Here is a 14,456-nt window from a genome sequence, read left to right as displayed (position 1 = left end):
GGTGGATGGGTTTACTGTCAGGAGCTCTCTATCAACTACACTTTCAGAGTTTTGACAATTGCAATGTCTTCCAAGCCGAGGTTGCAGCCATTAAGGTAGCAGCCAAGTGACCATTCACTCAGATAGCAGGCAGATAGAGAGGCGATAATAGACTCATTAACAGTGCGTTCAGCGTTGGTCGTGGAGTGCCTAACCTCGCTATCAATAACATCGCGTGTCTTTGTGATAAGACTGGTGTGGGTGGGTGCCAGGCCATAGCGGAATCGCAGCAAATTGCCAAGCTGATGAGCTAGCAAGGAAAGGCACCGTAGAACCGCTATCGGTAGAATGGAAGCGGGTCGGTGCTGCTGTATCCGCTTGTATTCTACTACTAGATAATTGGGCTTCGCGGAAGCTTGGCCCCATCGCTAAATGAGCTGTTGCAATAGCTTTTTGGCTCAAGATGGATCGCAAGAGGTCTAGTGATCTCTGATCTGATAGTTGTGGGGATTTTAACAAGGCATTGCCCTATTGGCGTCCATTTTTTTCGAGTTCAAATTAAATTTTTCGTGTAATTCACTTACACAGATAAAAATAATTTCTATATTTCACTCGTAGAACCCATGAAATATTTATCCACCCTAAATGGCAATTACTCAAAAAGTTCGGGCAAGTTCGGTGCAAGTGAAAAAGACGCGAATAAAAGAGGAAAGATCTAATTCACTATGTAATAAAGTGATTAAGGAAACATGCCCTCAACATTTTTCTTATTTTTCTCTTCCTTTCGTGTTTGTGAATGTCTATGTAAATAAGCTTTTCATTTGGCTACAGCGCCAGCATTAGGCTTTGTAGCGCGTAAAAGCTTTAACGCGGTTTTCTCGGCACACTTTGACCAACCGAAACTTAAATAACTCGATAATGGTGCTAGCGCTGAGCAAATCGGCGCATAGAAAAAAGTATTTTTTGGCACCTTTCACTCCTCGACTCATTACCGGTGCTAGTAGTAAATATAGAAACAAAAGAGATGGAATGTGAACAACAAAATGAAATAAAACTGTAAAATAAAACACAACAAACACGCTTAACCCAATTATAGGTCAGTTAGCAGGGCAAGCAAATAGCAGTGAAAAACCAAAAAACAACAACGCACAGTTAACTAAAGTTAGGCCAAGAACGCTGGTCAACAACAGTGGACGAATGCCAAAAGAAATTTCCAACCATAAACATGTTTACACTTTTATACACGGCACACTCATTAGTTACATTTTACGAAAATTCATGTTTTTCTTTTTTTCCTTTTTGTCTCGCTTTATTCTTATTATTTATTTTTGGGTGTTGCCAGCGGCGTAAAAATCTACAAGTTGCTAATTTGCCAAGAAACGAATAAAAAAGCGTTCATTTGTGTGGCGAGGGGTTTGGGTTGGCAAGTCGTTGGTGATGGCAGCGACTTGGCGTTAAGTTTGAGCCAAAACTTTGAGCTCAAATTTTATAAGTAAAAGTAAGAAGGAGAATAGCGGCAGACAGGCCAACTAATTGCCTTACATTTCGTGGCAAACGCGACGGAATGCGCTAGACGGTATCTTGGCGTTGCCTACTTTAAGGCGTTTGAGGTGTTGCAGCTGTCAAGGCGCTCGCGAGCGTAGTTTGTAGCTACGGAAGCTTTCATTCTCAGTTTTTCGCAAATGTTGAACAACGTGATTATACCCTATAAATATTTATATATATGTATATAGTTTTATTCAGTAGATATAGCCGATTTTTTCGAGAAGATTTAAATATTTTAAAACTTGCCAAAGAAGAATAATATAAGCCATATTTTTAAAATTTAAAGGAAATTTCGATAAACAACTTTTAAGGTTTTAACTAAAAGTAATTTTATTTTGAGCTTTAGAAAGTGGTTACAATGGTTCTTCGGAGCGTTTAAGAGTTAATTTGTATCTAAAACTAACACTGCTATCCGATAAATACGTTTGTTTGGAATATCTTAACCCTTCTGTGAACCACCCTAAGGTGCTGGCATGTGCTCAAAAGTAAACGGCCGTCCTTTCTCGTTTACTTGTTGCACTGAACGTAACACACTTCCCCTAAAATCCTAATCTACAGCGGCCATATACACTAACTAGACGAAGGAGTACAGACCTGACCTTAATATTTCATTCGATGGCGTTAAAATTCCGACTATATTCAATAACCCTAAGATTTTAGGTGTGACATTCGACAGCCTGTGCTCCCTCTTAAAGGAGAAAAAACAAAGAATCGTTATTAGCTACATACAAGGCAATCGACAGGCTGGTCCTTAACTACGTCGCCTGGATGCAGTGAAATGCAGACGAGGAAGCTTTGGACATATCAGAACACTGCACTCCGGACTAAAACGGGTTGCCTGTTGATGTCTCCTATCGAACATCTGCACAGTGAGGCCCTTCACAGGTGATGCTCCCAGTTATGGAGCATAATGAACTTCTTTACAAAGACAATACGCCGACCAGACTTCGGACGCAACTAACTTCAGACATCACAGTGGAACCATAAACACCTTCACCGACTCCATCTCAGTGACTGGCGTACTTTGAGCCAAACCCACCACCCATTGCAGACGATGAACTCGAGTTGCCGCGAGAATCCAGAGTGACGCAAATCGAGTTTGGCGCAGCTACGTACTGAATACTGTAGCGGATTAAACTCCTACTTATCCAGAATCGACCCCAACATATCAAATATATATCGAGCGTGCAACGAGTACCCTCTTGACACTAACCACCTCTTTGCATGCCCAGCTAACTCTAACCATTTGACACTCCTTTCTCTTTAGTCGAAAAAGCATGTTTCCTGGGCGTACCGTTGGACCCTCGTTGCACTCGATGACAACTTATCTGAATCTTACCATCTCAACGAGGATTAGATAACTGTCACAACAACAATAACAGAGGGAAAAACTGTGAAAACCAACTTTTTACGGCCGCAATGGAAGGAAATTGATCTTGATAAGATGTGGTTTCAACAACACGGGTCTACGTGCCACACAGCACGCGCAACAACCGAATTATTGCCAGAAAAGGTTGAAGATTCGATTATTTCAAGAAATTGTAACATTGAATGAGCTCTAAGAAGTTCTGATTTATCACCATTAGGCTATTTCTTTCGGGGTTATTTGAATTAGTTGGTCTTTAGGAATAAACTAGACACTCTTCAAGGTTTAGAGGTCAATATTGAACGTGATATTCATGACGTGGCATAGTGTCGAGAATATTGCTGCCGCTAGCGGATCAATTTAGGAAGACCCAAATCAGTCTCTCACACGTCTTTCTCAAGCGTCGGGCATCTCTGTGACGTCGGTGTGGCGAATTTTGCGAAAAGATCTTGAAATACATTCTTACAAGATCAAAATGTTCGTGATTTGAGCTGAGCAATAACTTGAAAATGATCCGGATTTTCATCGAAAAATCATCTTCAGCGATGAAACTCATTTCTGGCTGAATATCTTCGTCTATACTCAAAATATGTGTGATTGGATCAGGAAGAAATCCACACGTACTCCATGAGTCATCATTGCACCCCAAAAAAATTAGGGTTTGGTGCGGTTTATGGGCCGGCGGCGTCATTGGGCCATAGTTCTTCCGTGATAATCAAGACTGGCACGTTACTGTGAATGGGAATCGCTACCGCTCAATGATAACCGAATATTTTTGATCCAAACTGGATGTTATGGACTTGGGACAATATGTGGTTCTAAGAGAAGGACGCCACAAGCCACACAGCAATGCCACGATCGATTTATTGAAAATCAAGTTTGTTGAACGTGTTATCTCACGAAATGGCTCAGTCAAATGGCCGCTTCGGTCGTGCGATTTGACGCCGTTAGACTATTTCCTCTGGGGCTACGTCAAGTTTATGGTCTATGCCAACAAGCCAGCGACGATTGATGAACTTCGTACGAACATCGAACGTGAAATTGCAGCAGTATCGGCTGATTTATGCTTGAAAACCATCGAAAATAGGGTTCACCGTCTGGACTTCTGCAAGCGTGCTCGTGGTGCCATGCAAAGTAAATTGAATTCCCTACATAATGCCATCGAATGTACTTTCATATGTAGGAGTAGAGAATTTCATTAATATCCCAAACCGTTTTTGTTGTATTTAAAAAATTTGTAGCGCTCGTATTGAAAATCCCATAATTTTTATTAGGTATTGTTAAAATAGGCAACATAAGGGTTCCGTTATTATTTTTAGTTAACGCTGTTGCTTGGCTGCCCTTCACTTCTTCACTTTCTTACTTTTTTTCTGCACTCCTTCGACCGAGGTGACCCCTCTCGTGACTATACCTATTTCCGTAACTTTTATTTCGCTTTAAATAAATATATCGCATGACATTTTGATCGTTTTGGGCTTATCGTCAATTTTTGCATGTAAACGATTCAACTTTATTGCCCACTCAAGTATGCAAGGGGGAGCACAAAAAGCAAGTCGAAGAAAAACTAAGCGAATAACGGCGAAAAGAAAAGGTGGAGAAATTTCTATAGCCTTAATAAGTCAATGCGTCAAAGTGAGGAAAGCAAACGCCTACAAGGCGGTGAGTGCGCGAAAAAAGGGGAGCTCCGGCTGCTTTGAATTGGTCACACACACACACATTGTAATATAAAGTCTAATACACATAAATACATGCACGAATGTATGCAATAAAGAATAGCGGCTGTTAAGCAACACAAGCATAAGTAAATTGTATGAAGATGCTTTGATGGGATAAGCCCGGAACACAGTCAGTAAGTGCACGTCATTAGAAGGCTGTTAATTCTGTAATGAGCATTTAAGTTATTTGTCGAGTTGTTCGTGTGTATATTTGTGTGTCTTATGAGTTCTTAAAAGAGCATCAACACGGCATTGCGAATTCATTTATGCTTGCATAATGTTTTTAACTTAACATCTGAGTGTTAAGAGAGAGAGCGAATATATGGAAGTGTGGAGAAAGTCAGAGCAAAGGCAGAATGGAGTCCGAAGTTAAAGAAATAATTCAAAATAATATGAGCTAGTATGGGTATATAACGTAATGCCGACAAACAAAATCTCGAAACTTAGAACACCGACAGCCAAAATACCGACAAATCAAGAAAAGGTGGCGGTGGTTATATCCTGAAATTGTGTAAAGCAGCTTTTAGGTTTTTCCTCGCAGCAGCCTGTACCAATTTCGATAAAAACAGTCTGTTGCATATCGCATACAAAAACCTCCAAGTCATCAAAAGCTTAATAGAAAGTTATCAACCCCTTTTTCTATATACATATGTACTTACATATGTTTTAGTCATATATGTATATACAAAAATGATTTTTTTACTTTTTTATTTCGAAACATTTTAAGATTGTAAGTTTATATCGAATATTTGTATATCGATTTTCAGAAGTATACACATTTATGGCATATCATTTACTATGCGAACTAAAAAGTTGCTTATACGTCATGTCCAACCACTTAAGGAACCCAACTCACTTTGTTCAAAGTAAGGCACATCACATATTGTTGTTAAATCTCTACGGAAATATGCAAATCGACAAGCGAGACAATCAAAGAGATAGTGAATTTGTGGTTCAAAAATCCGCAAGGAATGAAAGTTGACAATATGGAAAGGAAGTCAATTGGTATAAGACTTCTGTGGTAAATGCTACATCAGACACTTGAATGAATGTCAATAGATTTTTGCTTCAAACAGAGTGGTAGAATTTATTATCTAACAAAAAAACATTCAAAAAAGAAATAAGAATCATTTATACCTAGAACGAATTAACTGAGCCTTTTTTCAATTAAATCGTTAAAAGCCAATTTTTGGATATTCTTGGGAACCAGTCATGACAAATCTTCGTGATAAAATAATATAATAAATGCACATATATGATCAATAGCGAAGCATGTGAGGTGTTCTTGCAAACAGTAGTGGCTTTCTAACTGGTTTCCAACGACAAAATAATAATTATTTTTAGACACGAAAATATTTTTTTTTTTTTTTCAACAGCGCAGAGGTAGCCTAAGATGGCCTTTAAAACAAAATTTACATTTAATTTTTCTATTTATTTGAAATTATTACTAAAATATAAATTTATTAAGGATGAAAATCAAAAGAGACATCAAAAAACTTGCTGTTTAATCTAAAAATATAGTCGTATAAAAATTTCATTAGTTAACAGGTGAATCGAAAAGTCCTCGGCCCACAGAGGATAACACAATATTTTGGCAAAATTCGTTTTTACATTCAACATAGTTCCCTTCAAGGGCGATACACTGATTATAGCGACCCAGCAGCTTTTGGAAACCATTTCTGTAGTATGATTTCTTCTTTGCTTCCAAATAGGCCTCAGTTTCGGCGATCATTTCTTCACTCGACGAAAATTTCTTCCCAACGAGCATTCTATTGAGAATTGAGAACAGGATATTGTCACTTTGGGCCAGATCTGGACAATAAGGTGGATGCGGAAGCAATTCGAAGTCCAATTCAAGGATTTTTGCCGTCATGTACACTGACTTGTGACACGGTGCATTGTTTTGGTAAAACAGCACTTTTTTCTCTTAAAATGCGGCCGTTTTTTCGCGATTTCGTCCAATAAATAACGCAATGTAACAGTCGCTGTTGATGGTCCTTTTTTTTCAAGGTAGTTAATAAAAATTATCTCATGCGCATACCAAAATACAAATGTCATAATCTTGCCGGCCGACTGTTGCGTTTTTCCACGTTTTGGAGCGGTCTCATCGTGTGTAGTCCGCTCGGTTGACTGTCGATTGAACTTCGGAGTGAAATTATGGAGCCTTGTTTCATCCTTTGTCACATATCGACGCAAAAACTCTAGTTTATTACGCTTGAACATCTCCAAACACTGTTTCGAATCAGTAACCCGTCGCGGTTTTTGGTCAAAATTGAGCTCACGTGGCACGCAATTTGCTTACAGCTTTCTCATACCCAAATATTCGTCAATGTTATGATGTACACATTCAGTTGATATCTTTAGAGCTCCTGCTATCTTGAACAACTCCACTTTACGGTCATACAAAATTATTTTATTAACTTTTTTGATTCTTAATTTTTCGGTGGCAGCCTCTTTTGGGCGTCCATTACGTTCACCGTCAACTGTGTTCATTTCACCAGGTCTAAACTTAGCAAACCAATCCTTTATGACTGTTTTTCCCTGATCAGTGTCCGGAAACTCGTCATAAACCCAAGTTTTTACATTAACTGCATTTCGTTCCTTCAAGAAGGTATATTTTATCAACACTTGAAATTCCTTTTATTCATTTTTTCACAATAACAAAAGTTGCTTCACTCCAAATTCTATATTTCACAAATTAATGATTTGACAGCTGCAAAATTTAAACAACCGCTTTTTGAAGCTTGAGGCTAAGAAAAATCCTATGGATTTAATTCTATTAGCGCCATCGCCGGGGACTTTTCAATTGACTTGTTATGACCCAGAGCAAACATACTTGTCTGAGAGAGAAGTTAGCAAATTATGAAGTCTATTTGGGATTTTTAGAAGAAATATATAGGCAAAATGGAAGATATCTCTGTTAATGCTGAATCCAAAAATCAAATATTGTAATAGATTTTCGTAGTTCTAATTTACTTTTTCAGTAAAGAAAAAAATAATAATAAAAACTCAGAATGTTTACAATTAAATATCATATTTTCACAAAGAAGATGTGTTATCGATTATGAAAAATTTGGTCTAATCAGTTAAGGTTTTCCTGATCTTAGAAGTGTAAAAATTGGTTCAATGAACAGTTCGGATATTCTTATTTGAATACATTGGTGGCTCGATGGATACTCTTATAACTTATATATTGATTTTAAGGTGCTAGATAGTTGGAAGAATAAGTTTTTCTGAACCAAAAAACAATGAAAAGCACATGGAAGCATAAGAAGTTAGTCTCTACTACTTCAGGTACAATCCTAGAACTTAATATCGTTCTGATGCTGGACGAAATACTGTGAAGAGTTTTTTGTTTCTAAGCACATGGATCAATAGTTTCTATAGTAAATAGTTTTTTTTATCAAGTGAATAGTTTCCTTCAAATGTAGTCTCCTTTCAACGTAATTATTTTGAGAAATAATTTCTCTCGAATGATACATATATGTGATTAAGAAAGCTGAAAGACTACTTCAAAATTTGAATATTTTCTTCTTTATATCAGTAAATTAATCAAAAATTTCAGAATAAAATTTATATACATATAATTTTCCCTTCAATACAAAAAAATCAGCTGCAAATACACGCATATTTATCTTCATTTCGTCAACTATGTTTACTTGTCAACGAGTTTTCCACTCGCCATACATTATACTTTCGACATTTGTTTGCTGCCATTTAATTTGACGTAGCGACATGAAATTGAAGCTGCCGCGTATTGTGCCCATATACCTATGTATGTATATGTATGCTGTATGTGTGGGTATAGAAAGGTATAAAAATATATGCATGCTTTGTGTTGGTGAATGCGTGTGTCCAATTACTTGCGAAAATATCGATTTTCGTGCGCAAACTACGTCTGTATGCCCGACTTTTTGTTTGTTTGCTCGAACGTCGTTTGTTGTTGCGTTTTTGTTTTGTTGTTCGACTACATGAAATACAAAACTCACACTGGGTCTGGTCACCAAAATATGCGCCACACTGAAACAGCGCGCCGAATATACAAACACACAATATTTTATATACCTATGTAAGCTACTATGTAGCGCAAGCAAACAAAAGACTGCCAACAAAAAAGAAAACATTTACAGTCAGTTTCTATGTATGTGTGCGTGTGTGTATGCGGACCTGTTATAACAATACAGTTAGGGACACTCTGAGGAAACTTTCATTTTCTGCTCTTTTCCTTTCTCTAGTTTGTGGTCATTTGAGCACTGTTTCTGGCGAGGTGAAGTATTACTGCTGGTTTTTTATGAATTTAATTTTCTTTACATTTCAAATTCAGAATTATTAATTTCAACAACAGTCGGTAGACTTTTTCCTTGAAACCAAGTAAAAATATTATCTTGCAAAACAAAAAAAATTTAGAAATAGAAATTATACATGCATAATAAGTAAGAAAGACTGGGTTCGGGAGTAATCGCATAGGAAATACTATAGAGTGTGGTGAAATATTTCCAGAAAATTTTATTAAATTCTGTGGGCCAAAAATTTTGAAAAAATTGGCGTGACCCAAGAACCGAATTCGTCTTGCAGAAATAAGAGCTCCTGCAAACAGTGTGAAAATGGATGAAATCGGATGATAACCTCGTCCACTTGCCATATAGCGGTAATGTTACTACTAAAAACGCGATAAATCAATAACTAAATCCGCCAGAGACATTAAATTTTACCTCCGAGATGGTATAAGAGGGCTTGATGAGAGCCGGTGTGAAAATTGGACAATGGGCTTGGCATCGGCCAATATGTGAGTTATATTAAAAAGAGAGAGAGAGCGCGTTTTACTGATAACGGTGAATATTTATGCTTCGCATGAATGAAATCGGGTGAAAACTCGCCCTAGAATACTTATTTAACAGGCCTTACGTATTATACTTGAAGGTACTTTCTTGGCTTTAATCCTAGCAGGTTGCAACAGTATGAAATGTTCGGTTATACTCGAACTTAGCTCTTCCTTACATGTTTTCCTCGTATTTTTCCACCCCGTCACAAAATTCAGAGTTCTTGTTCTATTTTAGAGAATCATATTAAGAACTTTCCCTTACTTATGAGATAAAATTTACCAAAATATTAAGTACTAAGAACACAACTCTAACAGTTAGATAAAGAGAGATTTTTTAGTATTGCTTGTGTTCCAAATACCCAAATTTTGATGGCAAAATGTAAGTTGAAGTTTGCAAAAAATGAGATTTGAAACAATTTCAGTGATTTTATAAAAATACTGAATATCGAGAGGGATCCGTCAACTGCTTAGTTTATATACATATGTGTAAACAATTTGAAAATTTTTAGACACATCATGATTTCTTTCTCAAAATAACGTTACTGTAAGATCTCCTCCGAGACATCGATAATCTAATCGAATTCGAAGTCGCACGGAGTCCATGCTGAAGTGTTGTCATGGTGGAAGGCTGGGTATTTATCGTACAGCCCTTGTAACTGTCAAATGCATGCAACTGGTTTGACAACTATCGCTAGGGGCTATCGTCGTTTCAACCAACTTTCCAAAACCGAGCTTTGCTCTATTTAAATGTATTTATGTACACACATACGTACCATATATTCGGCGGGTTGAAATAGTATTATGTAATTATCACAGAAACAACCCTTAAAATATCTAATTTTAATTACGTAACCCTTAATGTCGACCGCTATCGAGCCAGGATAGCCGACCCTTTGATGTCTGAAATTGAAGCTCGTGATCTTGGCGACATTTGGTTTCAACAAGACGCCGCCACTTCTCATACATCGCACAAATCAATGGATTTATAGAGAAAACACTTCGGTAAGCAGATAATTTCACGTTTTGGGCCGGTGGATTGGCCCTACCAAGATCGTGTGATATCACACCGTTAGTCTTTTTCCTGTGGGGATATGTAAAGTATAAAGTCTATGCGGACAATCCCGCTCCCATTCAGGAGCAAAATATCATAAGTGTCATTCGCCAGTTACAAGTTGAAATGTTCGAATGAGCCATCGAAAATTGGACTCAACGGATGGACCATCAGAGTCGTAGTCGTGGCCAATCTTTGAAAGAGATAGTCCGCAAAAAATAAATTTCAAAGAATGTTCTTTCGAATGGTAATAAACATTTCCATTTGAAGTTTATGTATAGGGTGTCTCGAAATGGATCACCTTTTATTTGAGAACATACTCCAGAAATTTAGGGTTAATAATCGGCTAACAACACTTTGAATGCGTTTTTCTCGAAACTTTGTTTTCAATGAGGAATGTTCCTCCAAAACGTATGCAGCGATCATCTTTAGTTCTGATGTTTTTCAAGCCACTCCGAAGTAATTTACAAATAATAACTTTTTCTAGGGAAGCCATTTTATCTTTCAAATGGAAGTAAACCCTTAACTTAACTTGACACCACTTTGGGTAACAGTCCGACCACAGCGCCTCCTAATGTCGCAATCTTTTTTACAGAAGGAGAATATTGTAGAATGGTAGGTAGTATCAAGATGAAATATAATGTGTCAATGTTAGAATCGAGAGAGCGTCTACAATATGCATTCATCGTAATTTTGAACAATTACATATAATGATTCCGAGCTATGGAGGTAAGCGGTTTAAATGAGTGAGATCCGATACTTAATAAACATATCAACATACATACAGCCGTTAAGAACATTAGAATATTTCCACTGCCCTAAGATGTAGAACGAGTGTAGAAACGCAGAAAGCGAAATAAGACTAACTAAGCCCACAGTCTAGCCTTCGACCCCTTCAGAGTGTGACAATGCTAAGAATTTAACTCACACAAGCACAAAGTATTTAGTGGAAGTGTGAAAGCAGAGCAAAAGGTCACCATGCAACATGCAAAAGTCAAAAGCATTTAGCCACACACATGCGCAGCACACACATGCAGACATACATAGACGCATTCGAGCATAAACCCGTATTAGTGTCAATGTGTATGCAAAGAGCAAAACAAAAACGTCAAAATAAGAAAATGTAATATAAAAGTAACAAAGGCACTTGAAGTAAGTCAGCACAAGTGATAATGATTATCCTTGGCATCTAAAGGTTTCACTTTTAACTTGTAGGCGCCCGGCCCGCCCAACCCCAACCACATGCTTTGTTTTTGGGCATTGTTGTGCGACGCATTTTTATTGCGGTACACTAATGTGGAGGACCCCTGTAAGAAATGTGTGTGTTCGAGTTTCGGCAGCCGAAACTGGTTTTTAGTACCAGTGAGTGTTAAATTGAATTGATAATTCTTAGAAAAAGCGTTACCAAAGAGCGTTAACTCGATGCATAAGAGTTTTTGAAAGACTGATTTAACATATGATCAAACTTGTCGTCGACTAATAAAAAAAAACATATCTTCGCGTATTTCAATACAAATGTTATTGTTGTTGTAGTAACAAGTAATTCTGCCGAGTTGACAGTCCTTTACCGGGTAAAAAATCCGGGTCCGTTCCGGTTACGAGGACCCGACTGTCGTGGGAGCGGTTTCAATACAAATCTGCAATTTGCAATTATTCCAATTTGCGTTAATAGAAGCATTCCAACGCAAAATCCAATTTTCCATATATTTGTTATAAGCCTCGGTTGGGATGGCAATCAATGCCTTCCTTTTAATGGCTTCAATGGACTAATGGTGCGCTTAACGAAGGTAATTTTTCAGTTTCGAAAACAGAAAAAAGGAAGCCAAGCTTAGCTGATCGATAATTTTCGTAAACAAAAATGTCTGCCACAATCATACTAGAATCGTCGTGAAAAATCCATAAACTTTCTGCTCAAAAATATGGTTTTTTTACGATGCAGTAGCATCATTTTCATTTTGGCCTGCTTTCATTGGAAACACCAAATTTCTTGTTCTATGTTTTTTTCACATAGTAAAAATAGCCAAACAGATTATTCTCGACGTAAAGAAACACACACTAACTGACATAACAAAAACAAACTTCACAAGCTATACCAATTTGGGAAAAAATATCTTATCTTATGTCCGTGTCAAATTTGATCAGATGGTCGTGACAATGAATTTATCAAACAAACCATTATTCAGGAAGAAGGTTAAATGACATAAGATAAATCTTTTAAAAATGTCACGACCTCCTTTAAATGATATATTATATATGGTCAAGAATAAGTCAGGAAAGAAGTAGGCTCATTCTTGGCTAAAGCTAATCTGGAAATTGTCTAAACTATGTTAAGTCGCGCTGGAGAAAAGGGCCCTTATAGCTCAATCGAATAGAACTATTTATGAGAGTGTCTTCCCGATACGTTAATTCTCTAATCATACGACTTGGTCCAAAAGTCGATAGTTTTTGGTAAAGAACACCAAAAAGATAAATGGTTGAGATTTGTTTGCCAGGCAGCTACCACCATGAATGGAACTTTGGTCTATTATACGAATGTAGGGTATATTTTACACCAAAGAAATGCCGGAAAAATCTATGGTCAGCTGCTTTCGTAGTCGCCCAAGGAGTTAATGAGTGAAACACGAATACCAAATACAAGCGTATATAGCGATCATATCAAAACCGGCTTTAGGCTTTTCGTACGAAAAATAAATAGCAATAAAACACCTAAAAAAATAAAACTACTTAAGATTATGACTCCATCAAAGCTGACTTTCCTAGGGAAAAGGACATGAGGGTTAAAAGCAAGTTTGTACAACAAAATGTTTATGGATGCAGCAAGTAAACAAGAGGTGGAGTAAAATATTGAACATTTACCATAATAATTAACCTGTGGAAATCGAGTCATTGGTATGGTTAAATATTTAAAAGCCATGCTAGAGGCGTTGCTAGGTATATAAAGTAGCAGGTACCTTATGAGAAGTAACTATTTTGTTTATGCTGCTTGATAAATATCATTTAATTTCCTAGAGGGCATGTATGCATTCATTTTGCGGCATTATTGTACTTCTCTCTCCATGTTATACGTACATTTCTAAATAATATATCATTGCTGTGCTTGCCATAACTGCAGGACTGACATATAAAAACGTTTGTTGTTGTTTGTGCTTGTCTCTATGCTGAACTCATTATTTGTCTACTAATTTCTCTGACATTGCGACTGTTGAAAATTTAAATCCGTTAAAGCAGCAGCGCTGAAACCGCGACATAAACACATATACACAAATATGTATGTGAATACTTGAAAATTCAAAACAAGCAACAACAAAAAAACAGACAGACCGACAAGTGTGAGTTCACTTGTGCGCGACCGCAGCCGTTGCCACAACCGCAAACAGCACTTTTACAAGCTGGAAATATTTTGCAGCGCGCATTCTACACACACAACAAAAAGTATGTAGCAAAAACGGTTCAGCCGGTTGAACAGTTCATACACAAGAGTATGCGTGGGTGTGTGGTATATACGAGCATTAGTTGTGTGCTCGTGTAATCATGTGAGACTTAGAAACACTGTAGCGACAACCTTCGTCTGATCTCAGAATTTTCTACGAACAAATGTATCTCTAGGGAATCACCGTTAGAAGACGAATGATTGAGGATGCGCGCAGATAAAAGGAAGGATATACATATATAATGTATATATACATATATAGTATATATTCTATATATAATATAAATATATTTACGGCATTATATACATTCCACACCTTTGACGACAAGCTAAACGAGTCGTCCAAGCAAAACTAACAAACAAGCGCGCAATTACAACAACACCCAACCCTCGCGCGTTCGCACGCTCTCTCAAATAGGGTAAGACAAGACGAAAGCTAAAGAATACCGCAAGCAAACCTCGACTTCTTTGGCATCATTGGCATTGCCGTTGTCGTTATGGCTTTCACATCTCTACACACAGCTTCCTTCGACGCCTCGCTTCCCCTC

At 37.5% G+C, this 14,456-nt stretch overlaps 2 protein-coding genes across 4 annotated transcripts in view; one reads left to right on the top strand and one right to left on the bottom strand.

The window, feature by feature from the left end:
- The window catches only part of LOC126754146 (thioredoxin-like protein 4A), a 183,190-nt gene that overhangs the window by 23,136 nt on the left and 145,598 nt on the right, over positions 1–14,456 (bottom strand). The gene's annotated exons all lie outside the window — the stretch shown is intronic.
- LOC126754145 (mucin-5AC) overlaps positions 1–14,456 on the top strand; it is a 198,298-nt gene that overhangs the window by 40,996 nt on the left and 142,846 nt on the right. The gene's annotated exons all lie outside the window — the stretch shown is intronic.

Source organism: Bactrocera neohumeralis, chromosome 3 (assembly GCF_024586455.1).
Source record: "Bactrocera neohumeralis isolate Rockhampton chromosome 3, APGP_CSIRO_Bneo_wtdbg2-racon-allhic-juicebox.fasta_v2, whole genome shotgun sequence".
NCBI lineage: Eukaryota > Metazoa > Arthropoda > Insecta > Diptera > Tephritidae > Bactrocera > Bactrocera neohumeralis.
Note: the sequence above shows the minus strand (reverse complement) of the source record. Positions and strands in the feature narration are given on the sequence as shown.